Genomic DNA, 13,377 nt, shown 5'->3' with positions numbered 1-13,377 from the left:
ATTTTACATTCCATGCATCTCGCACGCCGTCAAAGTGGTTCTTGAGATTCTGTATCGTGCTCTGGATCAGGAAATTATGAAACAAAAAAACTTTTGCTTCGTAAATATTGGCCACGCTCCAACGTTGGCAAAAAATACCGTAACATGTTGTTGAATCATGCACGCAGAAAATTACGGCTCTAAAATGGGGAAGCTCGTCATTTATCCTTGGGATGGTCAGGGAGACTCCCAAGTCACTTATATGCTCCATAATCAGGGGGCCTTGCCAGTTTGAAATCTAATCTCAGCCTTGGTGCCGTGTGGTGGGCAGTGTCTCACAGAGAATAGGCTCCTCCATGGGGGATATTACGCCTGCTGTCCCATCCACTTGTGCAATTTACAAATCCCATTATACCCGTCATGAGTGGGCGTCACGGAACACCAATATCGTGGCCAAACAACTTTCCACCATAACGTCGTAATAAAAAATATGCACACTCCGTGAGTGAGCAATTGTCAGCAAAGTTCACGCTATAGAACCTGGACGCATGTACTCGATGCAGTGATTGTGCCTAACCTTCAATGAGTCTCACAGCTTATAGTTGACTTTGCTGGCTTGAGCAGCACTGTGCTGTATGGTAAATATAAAGTTAAGTATGTGTCTTCAACAATATTCTGGTCCTACTCCCACCCTCGGTATAGATTTTTTGATTTAGTATAGATTTATACCTAAACAAAAATTCTGTAATGTATTATGATTGTTATTGGGATGAAACATCGAAATTAATTTTCTTGCACTTTCTGTACGCAGCATGGACGGGTGGTGCTTTTTCTGTAGGATTATATTGTTTACGTATGTGATGTTTAGATTTGTGTACGATGAATTTTAGGTGTATCTTGTAATTTGATCGTTTGTTGCGGTTGAACCCAAATCAAGAGCCGAATGGCTCACAGGGTAAATCCTAATAAATTAAACTGAAACTGAAACTTCTTCTGATTGCACCATACTTTGTCACGAGTCAACAGTGGATAGACTGGTCCCCACCATATTACTGTGGAATTCCCACCACTGGCTTAGAACAACAAACAGAGATGCTCACCATGCAATTATTGTTTGAGCATGTGGCCAAACCAATGCTGTCGTAACAGGTCTTTGACCACATCACTTTGTAGTTCTAAGTAGATTTCTAATAAAATATGCCATATGCAGATGCAAAGCAAAATGATGTGACGAATGTGATCGTGGACTTAAGGCTTAATCTTGGCTTACATTTCTCATTAAAGGCACGTAACACTCTGCTGCGCTGCACTGTTATTGCTTCTGGACATTCATTCATGAATGGGCAGTACTGGCATGTCTCCTTCAAAATTGGTGGGATAGTTATGATTTTTTGTCACTAAAAAAAATCATTTCCCACACAAATTGAATTCCTTTGTATTTTGAATAACAATTTTCTTGACAATCGCCATGAGAAAAAACCCATTTTCGTTTTAGATGGCATATGCTCCATCAATAGACTTCACACGCTTTAAACAATTATTCTGATAACCATACTGTCACGTAATCAAATGCAATCCTTTAAGGATATGCGTGTACCTTAGGTGCGCGCATATCCCCCCCCGCCCGCCCCCAGCGTCCCCACTACAATGACAGGTGGGTAGCCCCCTCTATTAATTGCTCAATAAGCCTGTGCCACCTAAAGTGTGACAGCCCTCGGGTTTGTGCAAACCCACGGAGCATGCCATGTAATAAGCAGCGGCGTTCATCTGGCATGTCCATACATTTTTTTGAGTTTTTGTTGCTACAAACTATGTGCTTTGTGTGCTGGATAACTAAAACGAGCATTTTATAATCAAGACATCCGATGGTTTGTTTATCCAGTAAAACCTCACGAAGTATCGGAAATGTTTGGCCAGTTTTCTAATTTGGGGGACAAACATACAATTGGGAACACACCGATTTACAAACCAGAAGCCTTCCTGTATAGAGGGAGAATTCCCAAGCTCGGCACAGATAACACAACAACCGATCTTCTTCGCCCCGTTTCCCCCCCACCCACTCGTTCTTGTAACGCTAATCGCAGACTATCGGTTCCAATTACAGTCGACAGTGGTCACTTGTTGAGCCTCATAAAATGGAAGTTCAAAACTTTTCAGAACTACGTGCTACAAAATAACAGCAGTTCCTGCCTCGTGTTCGATCATTATGCCATCATAACGCACCAAATACAACACATTCCTGCGGAGGGAGCTGGTAGGAACGTTGGGTTGCTCGGTCAATGGCCAGGGTCAACGGCGGCGTGGTGTATTCCGCAAATATGTCCGACTGTGATGGCGGGCACAAGCCGGCGTGAGTAGGTTAAACGCTGAGTTTTATAAGGGCACCACCGGGTGACCAGCCCCTCCCCACCCAGCCCCACCCCTCCCACCCCCCACTCAGCCCCACCCTCCCCTCCCAGCCCCTCCCCACCCTCCCCACCCAGCCCCTCCACACCCAGGCGCTCCCCACCCTCCCCTCCTCACCCTCTCCTCCCCACCCAGCCCCTCCCTCTCCACCCAGCCCCTCCCTGCACGACGGAAACAATAATTCCCTGTGGGCTGGTGTAACCAGGAGGTTCCTACCAGTATTATGTTATAGTCCATGTATGTCTATGCACTGCTGGGTGAAAGCCTGACTACACTGAGGATTTATTTAACCACATTTCACCACGCTGGTTGGTAAAGAGCTGGTCCAGGTCCGGTTTGGATATCACCGCCGATGTTGCCCATGGCCGGGATTTTTAATTCAAGTCGCCAAGTTAATGTCGTGCTAGACATGAACCACTGCGCACCACTCCACGCACCAATTCAACTGCAGTCCTGTGGCTTGAATATTCACCCTGAGCAACCCACACTGAATTGCATGGTGAACTTTGATCTAATGACTCCCATAGCTGATAGAACGTTGGGAGGTGCTCCTCCAGTAGTGGGTTAATAAAGGGCTACATATCACCGTCATCTCATCATGTCGTAGTCTTGGCACTCTGACGTGAGAGGCGAGTACGTGATGAAGTACGTTGTTCAAGGGTGTTCGCGTGTGCGTCTGCAAATAAGGAGCGGTAGTGTCGTGGTTAGTGCACTGCGCAACAAACTCTGGCCCCCCAAGTTCAATATCTTTTAGCCGGCCATGGGACTCCCCTAGGTCGACTCCGCCTTAAAATATACCCAGCACGGTGTGTAAACATCAGCACTGTCGGAGACAGAGGCGAACAGGCGTGGTGCTGGCCACCCACCCCATTCGTGTGCCGGTCCATAGGCGATGCCGCTCACGGGACATGGCCCTCGCCAACCAGTCTTGCTCAAGACTTGACACGTGGAGCGTGCGATCGATTGTTTTTGCACTTGGGGCAATGTACGTGAACGTCCCATTGGTCAACGCTATCCGTCCTCCGCCGCCGTCGTGCACACGCGAGCACGAGTTTGGCTCGCTCCGCGAGATGAGTGGTCGCAGGAGCACGTGGCACGCAAGGCACGCCTGGCGGGCAAGGCACGCCGGTCATTCTTCGGGGCTTTACTTATCTGAGCGCACCACGTGTGCACATCCCGGGCTGCACGGGCTGGGTGCAGACAGGACGCATGCTTTTCTAATTAGATTGTCACGATTGGTCGCGCGTGGCCGTGGAACATTTTTCAGACCATGCGAGCACGGTCAAGTATGCTCACCTACACATACACGCACACAGAGACAAAGATCCTCCGTAAATATTCTTGGTTCTGTCGGTAAAGTCACGTAGAAGGGAAACAATAAAATAATAAAAATAAAACATCATATTTTATTTTATTATTTCCCTTCTACGTGACTTTACCGAAAGAACCAAGAAGATGAATCCCTGCAGTCACGAAAGCTTTAAATCGGAAAAAAATCATCCGTATAGCCTCTAACAGACTGTTGGGACAAGTGCTGTTAGCGAGCACCAATGAAGGCCGGCACGGCACGCGAGGGGGTCGGTGGCAAGCACCACGCCCGACCGCCTTTGTCTCTCCAGTGGCGATGTTTTTTACACACACTGCACCAGGTACTCACTTTGAGGCTGATTTGACCGAGGGGAGGCCAAGCAGCGATTCAGAAAATCGTCACTGGTGTTGACCATTAGCGGGAATCGAAATTGCGTCGACGGGTTCGTAGCACAACGCGCTAACCGTTGCACTAACGCTGGATAGCACAAAGATAAAGATCCCCCGTATAGCCTAAACAGACTATTGGGATAAGTGCTCTTAGCGAGTAGCATCTGTGAAGGCCGGCACGGTACACGAGGGGGTGAGTGGCCAACACCACGACCGACTGGAGAGCACACACACACACGTTTGGTGGGTAACAGTCTTCTCCGGAGCAGATCTACCTCTCTCCCCACTAACCCCTACCCCCCGTTCTGGAATGCAGATCTGTCAGAGCGCACAGCTGGTGTCCGATTAAAGTTTACGGGGAAAGAAATGGCTCCGAGCCATGCAAACATTGCGAATCGCACCCACCCATCTCTGAATCCCAGAGCCAACATCCCTTTTGAATATGAGAAATGTGGCGTCATTAAATTAGCATAGACGGTGGAACACAGCGAAATGGCACTCGTGGGCCACTCTACATCATTCTCACCGTGTCCCGTGTTGCAGAGCGGACTTGACCACCTAGGCGGTGTCACGTTGGCTTCTCTTCGTGCGGCATCTACTCTGGTTATTGTCACGACTGATTGAGATCCCGGCAAGCATGATATTAAGCATGATATTAAGTGGGTTCGTAAGCATTTCAATATCCGTGGCCGAAAATACATTATCGTGTCTACTGCGTCCCAAAAATAGCTTCTTAAAGCCTGTGCCTGGATTGTTTAATATCCCGAGGCTGTTTTCGTTTTCAGTTAACGCACTGGTAATTTGCTAGTTGACGTTTAACCAGCAATTAAGTGCACCGTTTATATTACCGTTTTCATTCTTGTTTTTATTGGACCCATTGCAGCAATCACAACAGAGAACGTGCAAAACACGAGAGCACCGTTTTCATTCTGAATAAAGTGAGCATACGTTGCCGACAGGGTTTATAGAGGAGCGGTGGTGTGGTGGTTTTCATACTACATTAATACCTCGATATGCGAAGTAGATTGCGTTCATAGAGTTTCGTTCGTATATTGAAACTTCGTATATTGAATAAGTAATAACATTAGTACTTTGATAATACGTTCCCAGAATTCGTAGCTTCCTATTTCATACTGTAAACACTTAATAACTCCCCATTCATATTGTAAACAAACACAATTTATATTAAAAATAATATATTTTATTCTGTACCTTATTAAAATTTATAAACGACATGAATAAAATAAACATAGTGATGAAACACGGTTGTTTTCTTATTTATATCGTACTGGAGATCGACAAATGTTTTATTTAGTTAGTGATTACAGTATTGATTTGTAATTTTACTTTATTTGTATTGCCACGAAAATAATAATGGTAAGACGTCCAAAGTTCGTTTTACTGAAACTTCATATGACGAATATTCGCTGATCGAGGTATTTCTGTGGAGTATGAAATTGGTGATCTGAGTTCAACTCCCAGTCAAGGAATGCGAAACTATGGCAGGGGCTTCCCTTCCCCAAGCGCTACTGAGTAGCCTCAAGTCATCATCATCATCATGGCTTGGCTTCGCGAACGAAGATCTAGGAAGGACATCCACGTCTTCTGCAGGCGCGCTGGTGGCTGAAGAGGCCTATGCGGGACAAGCAGGTCCTGCCACAACAGCTGCAAATATAGGTCTCATCTGGGATGGGTGCTGAGGGATCATGGTTCTTCCGCCTTCTCCTTTTGTCCTCCATACGGGCCCTGCGGGTATAGCTCAGTGGTAGAGCATTTGACTGCAGCCTCAAGTACCACTGCATGGTCAAACAAGCCCCATGGCATGGGAATGCATTCATCCAGCGGTGGATTATAGAAAAGCATGTATATGGATATATGGTGGGCCAAATGTCAGACTTGCTTGTCTAGAAAATGTAACTTATTGGAGTCCAGCACGGTCTGTGATGGCTTAGAATACGGCTATTTTGAGTGCACTTAAATAATAATAATCACCACCAGCCATAATCTATGCACTGGACACAATCTATACGCCTCTGCTCACTCGCTACTTGCTATTTCATTGCTCCGTCTCCGGAGTAGACGTCCTCTCTCTCGGGCGTGATGCCTCTGGTCGCAATTCCGTCATTAGTCTCGACCACCATTCAGCGACGTGTCTTTTAGAAGAATGCTTACGTTGCTTACCGGTGAATGTGATGTCTCTAATTTGCATTTGTTCTCTAATTCACCTGCAAATTGTATCCCTAATTCACATGCAAATGCAAACTTTCATCAGCATGAGGCCATTGTGTGGCAATGTGGTGAGATTTAGCACAGACCAATTAAATGTAATCACCTGTAATGGTTTGCAAATCAAAAGCTCCTTTAGGAGCCCTACAAATTCTTGAACATCATCAATTGTATATTGTATTAGTTATGTGTTCTCAATGAACGGGTATTGATCTATCACATGTCCACATGTTGAATGTGGACATGTAATGTAGTTGAGATTTTTTTCGATTTAAAGCTTTCGTGACTGCGGGGATTCATCTTCTTGGTTCTTTCGGTAAAGTCACGTAGAATGGAAATAATAAAATAATAAAAATAAAACATAATAAAATAATTCTCACGACGTTTCGGCCACAACGCAAGCAGCCGTCATCAGGTGGAGAACAGGTCTGTCGAGAAGACAGAGTCTGAATGATAACGCCCCAGGCTTGGAGCGACTATTTAAGCAGGGATGGAGGAGCAAAGAGCGCCTTGACAAAATAATTTGCATATCAAGAGGAATTTAGCATATTTATGGGGAAACGTCGTGAGGATTATTTTATAATGTTTTATTTTTATTATTTTATTATTTCCATTCTACGTGACTTTACCGAAAGAACCAAGAAGATGTAGTTGAGATGTTAATCCACAGAGATTATTCAAATACAAACTCATACGTTGTGTTACAGCAACAGTGTCTTTGTGTTCTAAGCAATATTGGCTCATTTCATTTGACAAAGCTGTAGAGCACATCGTTATCATCATCATCAGCAGCCTTGATCTTGTCACTGCTGGATGAACGTCTTCCCGAGCCGTCACCATCTTTAATGGCCTCGTGATACAATAATCCATTTAGCTCCTCCTCGTGAGTTCTCATCACTCCATCACCACAGTGGACGGCTCTTACTCTCCGGCACGTTCTGTCCTCTGTTGTATGTTTTCGGCCCGCCGGTCATCATCCCTTCCAACGATGTGTCCTTCCAAAACCCATGTTTCTCTGAAGTTGTAGTAACATCATTTCTCTCACTTGCACATGTTCCCTGATTCATGTGTCCCCACCACTCTATTCCTCTCAGTGTGATTCCAAAGATGCAACTTTCCATGCCTCTTTATGCACATTTCAGCATTTTTTTCTATATCTTTATTCAAGGTCCATACAGTAATTCTGATCCATATGTCAGAGCAGCTAATAGACAGTGATTTACAATTTGATTTTTTATTAAAATTAATATGACACGATCGTGCATTATTTAGTGCTATAAATATATATTTTACGAGTGCTTATTAATTACAACACACTAAAGGCATGAATAAGTAAAATATGAATTAAAACACATCAACCCATAAAGTTAATCCACGGATATGGAAATGTCGATCATAACATTGACAAATTTTCACATTTATTTTTTGCCAAGACATTTTAATTTCCTATAATTTCGCTAAATGCCACTCTGAGCGTCCGCTGCCTTGAATGTATTTTCCCTCTTGATCAATGGATGCTCGCAGGCACATTGCATTCACCACGACACGAGAGCAGCGGTATTGAAAGCGTTCCCAGTCAGTGAGCTTTTGGAGATTGGTGAGAACTATCTTGACAGTTGCCCTGCGGCTGATCTCTTTCAGACGCTCAAGCAGTGGAAAACACAGTGCCCGCGCGTAGACAAGTCAGCAGTTGGCGAGGTTAGCGTCGCATTTACACGCACTCGGTCCGTTCATTCCCCGCATCCAAGCGCGTCTTTCGCGCAGACTTCACGAGCGAGCTCGTTCAGACGCGAGGGCTTTCAAATGGACCTCCGACGGCACTTGACTTTCCGACGTGGCACGGAGAGTCACAGCGGCGAGCGGCAGCGGGCTTTGGAAAGGGACGACCCGCGGGCGCCGCTGCGACACGTGACAAATGTGAGCCGGCGCAGCGCGTGCTCAAATGGGTTAGTGGCACGCTGGCGGCAGGACATTAAATGCGTTCTGGCGCCGAAGAGCCGGTCCCGCCATGCCTCCCCTGGGCTCAGACGCCCGCTGAGGGATAAGCGGCACAGGCGTTGCTCGTCTTGACTGTTTGGCGGTTGGCTTTGCCATCACTTCTAATCTCCAGTCGCTTCGCGTGGTGCCGGGCTCACAGTGAGTGCGCCCGCTGTTCATTTTGCTTGACGTTCGCCGCAGACGTTTCCGCGGCAGCCGGAGAAGATCAGTGCGGTGTTTTAGCAGGAAAATGATTTGAAAGCATTCTATCTCGTCCGTTAGTTTCGAGAAAACATTTCGTTGAATTTTTGTTTTGCCCTTGCTGACAACCTTGAGATGAAAAAAGGGAGACATTACATGCCCAATAACTGAAAACATTGCGCAGCACCACATAAGTGCTGCAGATAAAATGTTTCAAAGCTCAGATGGAGCTTACACGTGCGGTGATGCATCGGTGTGACAAACGTACGTGTTATCTTATTTGCAGTTTTCTAAGCCTTGACTTATAAATAGTTGTCTTTAAAGTACGAAATTTGTTTGCATGAATGTATGCAATGTCGCTTCACTGGGCTAAGCTTAATATATAGAGAAATGTCTTGCAATTGACAGAATCCTCTAAGTGATCAATGGCTATTCTGTCTGTAAGTATCATTGTATATATGCATGCATTTTCATTGGTAGAACTTCTCCTCGACCACTCCACCAATCGTAATGAATGGGGAGTTATTTAAAGGCTAATGATATGTTGTTTATTAAAATGAGGGCTAATATAACTATGTTTTTACCTTTGACCCATTAATTTGGCTCATCGATTCTCACGCTGCTTATCTGCTCTGACATTGGAAAAAATAAAACCTAGCATGCGATGTCTCAGCAGACATGCCAAAGCTGTCACGTGGTTGAAACCCTTGGACTAACGTTTCTTCGACATTGATCCAACGTTCCATGTTTCATGGGGTGGGTCCCACCGTTTTTCTTTACGATCGTACTACATATGCAAGTTATGGGATGGAGGGTGATGCAGGGACTGTGGGGGAGGGTGAAGCGGACTTCCCACTGTAGAGTATAACCTGGTGAGCGGTGAGGGTCAGGTGAGTGGTGGATGTCTCACGAGGGTCACGTGAGTGTCACGTCACCCAGACCACAGGACAGGCTGACCGCTAGTATGCTTAGTATACTGCAGCAGAAATCCAAAAATCCATGCGTTGATACGTTAAATTCATCCACGATGAACTTGTGGACTACTGGGTTACAAGTACTCCTAAGACCCAAATCCCATATATATATATATATACACCATATGGCTCTCTGATTCATGTTTTGTTTGCATTTTTACTTGAAATCCCTGTCTAAAACATCTCGTTTTCAAGTGAACATATTCTGCCAAGTGGGAGTGTGTTTCCTCCACCGTTCGTGCCCATACTTTTAAGATCTTCGCCAAGTCTCCTCCAATTATTTTGTGGTTCGCCCGATTTTCTTTTTGTCTCCTGGTATGCAGTCCCTAACTTGTTCGGCTTTTCGGTTGTTACCCATTCATTGTACACGTCCTAACCACCTTCCTCTTTTGTATTGACATCCCGGAGTATTATATGAAAAGAAATTCCCAAAGCAATACAGAACCAAACAGCATCAGCCTTGTGGTTGTGCATCATTATACTTTAAAGATAACAGGGAGGCTTTGGAGAATCTGCGGCTGCGGATTGCAGTAGGGCTGGGATGATGCATCGACGAAGCTTGATTCTTGACCCAAACGATGCACGATGCTTCGAATCGTTTCGGAAAGTTTTTATTTTCTCTCTGTAACACGTAATTGTGCGTTCATGTAAAACAAGTAAAGTCGTTAATATGAATAACAAATTGTTGAGTAAGGGCGCCGAATGATCTTGCGAAAGTTGAGTTGTTATATTATCGGCTGCAATAACCTACACGTTTAATTGTGATATTTGTATGCAATTGATATGCACTGCGAATGGTATTGTGCATACACTTGGAAATCATCTTATTGGTTCTTTCGGTAAAGTCACGTAGAAGGGAAATAATAAAATAATAAAAATTAAACATAATAAAATAATATTTATTATTTTTATTATTTTATTATTTCCCTTTCTACGTGACTTTACCGAAATAACCAAGAAGATGAATCCCTGCAGTCACGAAAGCTTTAAATCGAAATTTACACTTGGAAAGTTGTCCCATTTGCGAGCCTTGAAAAGACCCCTTTAAGAATAACACCGTTAACATAGATTGTGCACAAAGAAGGCCTACTTAGTAGGATTCTGCTCCCCTTGCGATGCAATGTATTAAGTGTAATTCAGTGTCACAATCGAATTCAATCAAGAAAATTCCATATTTGGGTGAACATAATACAACATTCAAATTGAAAAGCATCGATTCTTAACGCATCGTGACCTTGTGAATCAATATTAATCGTTTCGTGTTTACACCCCTTGACATGTAGGCGCTACAGCGCCTCTCATACATCTACGATGAATTCTATCGGGGGCAGAAACGCATTGTGATCTATATTAACGACTCAAATCTCATATATGCGCGCGGATGTATGGACACAGCGCGTGGATATTAATGCTCTACTGTATGCCACTTCCAATGCATGTTTTTTTTTTAACCTCGCTAATAGTAACCGTGCTCTCAGTGGACGTGTAAATTACTTGCTGATGAAACGTTGATTAGATACTGCACAGGGGTTTTGAGCCGGGGCAGCAAGGGCCTTTGCAGCCATCTGTGATAGTTGGGCCGTGATTCGTACAAAGGGGGGCGGGGGGGGGGCTCTGGATGACCTTCTGATATGCGCTGGATTAACGAGTGATTGAGTAGAGCTTAATACAGTTAGGGATCGGCAGGCTGCCCTGCCCACATTTAAATTAAACACAAGTACAACACTTTAATTGACATCCCTCCGCACTGGAGGAATAGCGTGTTCCAATGGAGGTAATCCTTGTTTAATGATTTAATGAGAACTTTATTGAAATGTTTTTGGACATTGATTTGGCTTTTTGTTTCTTCTGCTGGAATATTGTTATTTGCATCGGGGATAATGCAATCATATATGTGTGTGCATCACCAAGTGTTAATTTCAAGTTACTGCATGCATTTTGTAAATTACTAATTATATGAGGAGAAGAAAAATTATAATGAATGATTTATTATTAATAATTAGAATTTCTAACAAATTTTCCCTCGTAACTACTTCACAAGTATATGCGTGTATAAAATCATATAAAATCACATGCTTCGTAATTAAACTAGCACATTTCATACGCGGCCGTGTCTCTTTGTAGCGGTCTTTACAGGTAACCATAAGAAACACGAAACATTCATGCAGAATCCCAAGAAAATTAGACTTTAAGTTTAGGGTGATTTAGAAAGCAATTTAAAATGTACGATGGGATTATTCATAACCTCTCTGGAAAACAATTTACACCGGTGAACAAAATAATCAATTAAAGGGTTTCATTCCGTTTTCTGCAGTGTAGCCCAGGCCGGAGGCAGCGTATTGGATTATGTAGATGCAATGTTTGCAGTTTGACATTCCTTATGTCCTAAATGCTGACCATGAGGTTATTTTACTCAGATAATGCCCTAAGCAGGCGTGATTCGCCGATTTATTTATAATGTTGTTGAGACATTTTAATCATTAATTCATGTGCTCATGTAAGTGGCAAGAATAAAGAATTCACCATGAAATGAGTAATGCAGTACAAGATAATTGCTTTCATTCTCATGATTATTATTAATGAGTTATTTTCTCATTACACAAAAATGAACAATTACTCTACTGCTGTAAATAGAAAATAGACTGGTTTGATTTTGCTCCAATTTAATATTTATCTTTGTTATTTTTTTTCCAGAAAACAAAGTTGAGTTTTGGGGATACGGGGCCGCGGCATAGATAAATAATGTTTTCATAATTATTATGTTTTACTAAGTTGGGTGATGTGAGTTGTTGTTCATTCGCGTGCAATATTTATACAATTTCATCGCTGTGATCTTCGCGTGCCAAGTTTATTGAGCGAACCCCGAGGAATTTTGAACCTGGCCTTGTGAAGTGAATTACGAAACTTGCTCCTACCACCCCACCTGACAGGATTGAGGTGAAGTGGGGGGCTGTGCAAGAGACAGAGATAAGGACAGAGCAGCCTATCAGCTTCTCCACAGTTGGGCAAAGCTTCATTTCCATGCTGTGTTTATTATTAGTTATATATATTTTAATCTGGCAATTACACTTGATGCAGGCTAGTACTGATTCTCACACACTCGAGGTGTCAACAACTGAAAACATTTTTGGAAGCAATGGACTGGCCAAGTCGCTCTGAGTTTGTCCGTTCTCATCAGATCTTTGGAAGTTAAGCGGGGGTTAAGCTTAGTTATTAATTGGATGGGAGACTACCAGGGGGGGGGGGGAACGGCTATTTTAGGATACAAATTGAGCAATCATTGGAAGGATGTTATTAACCAGGTAAAACCCTAACTGCTTCATGGTTGTTGTCTATCATATCTGCCGGGTACTAGTCTATTTTTCCGAGTTAACGCCCCCCCCCCCCCGCATCTCCAGATCACTCGGCCTCCCACTTCCAGCCTCACCCAAAAACATCCTATATTGAGAAAACAACTTGAGCAAGACCACGGCGAAAAAAAATCCTCCTTCCAACTCACTAAAGTGTACAAACCTCTTAAGATGGAAGATGGGTAACGGTGTTAGGCCAGTGGGGAGCTCGATATTGGCTAGCGGTGGCGTGAGACCAGCTGTGTGTGACGAGGAGAGAGAATGGCTACGGTGGCTATAAAAAGTAAGGATTCCCATTGACGGGAATCGAGTGAGGATCTGCACTGCGCTGCGAGTGACGGATGCTCACCGCGTGCGCGTGCGAATACACAACTCGAGGCGCCTGCACAGAGTTTGGTGAAGCAAATGGGCTGAAGCACGTGCTTAGTATAGGTTAGGGCGCCATCGCGTATGCACGGAAACAAACTGTCAATATTGCTCTCGATTGGCCACTTTGTTCTCCTTGGGCTGTCAGCCCGTGAGTGTGACACAGAGGATTTTAAACTGACACACCAAAAAACCATTTG

The 13,377-nt window shown here is 44.1% G+C and overlaps 1 protein-coding gene across 4 annotated transcripts in view; it reads left to right on the top strand.

Moving 5' to 3' along the window:
* The window catches only part of LOC133350842 (RNA-binding Raly-like protein), a 142,435-nt gene that overhangs the window by 67,592 nt on the left and 61,466 nt on the right, over positions 1 to 13,377 (top strand). The window contains exon 2 of one of the 4 annotated variants that reach the window (XM_061565619.1): positions 7,951 to 8,007. The exons of the other annotated variants lie outside the window; for them this stretch is intronic. The gene's annotated coding sequence lies outside the window, so the exon portion shown is untranslated. The remainder of the gene's footprint in view (positions 1 to 7,950; positions 8,008 to 13,377) is intronic. 4 annotated transcript variants of the gene reach the window in all.

The sequence above is a fragment of the Lethenteron reissneri genome, chromosome 35 (assembly GCF_015708825.2).
Source record: "Lethenteron reissneri isolate LAM-NWPU_2019-01 chromosome 35, ASM1570882v1, whole genome shotgun sequence".
NCBI classification, from domain to species: Eukaryota; Metazoa; Chordata; class Hyperoartia; order Petromyzontiformes; family Petromyzontidae; genus Lethenteron; species Lethenteron reissneri.
Note: the sequence above shows the minus strand (reverse complement) of the source record. Positions and strands in the feature narration are given on the sequence as shown.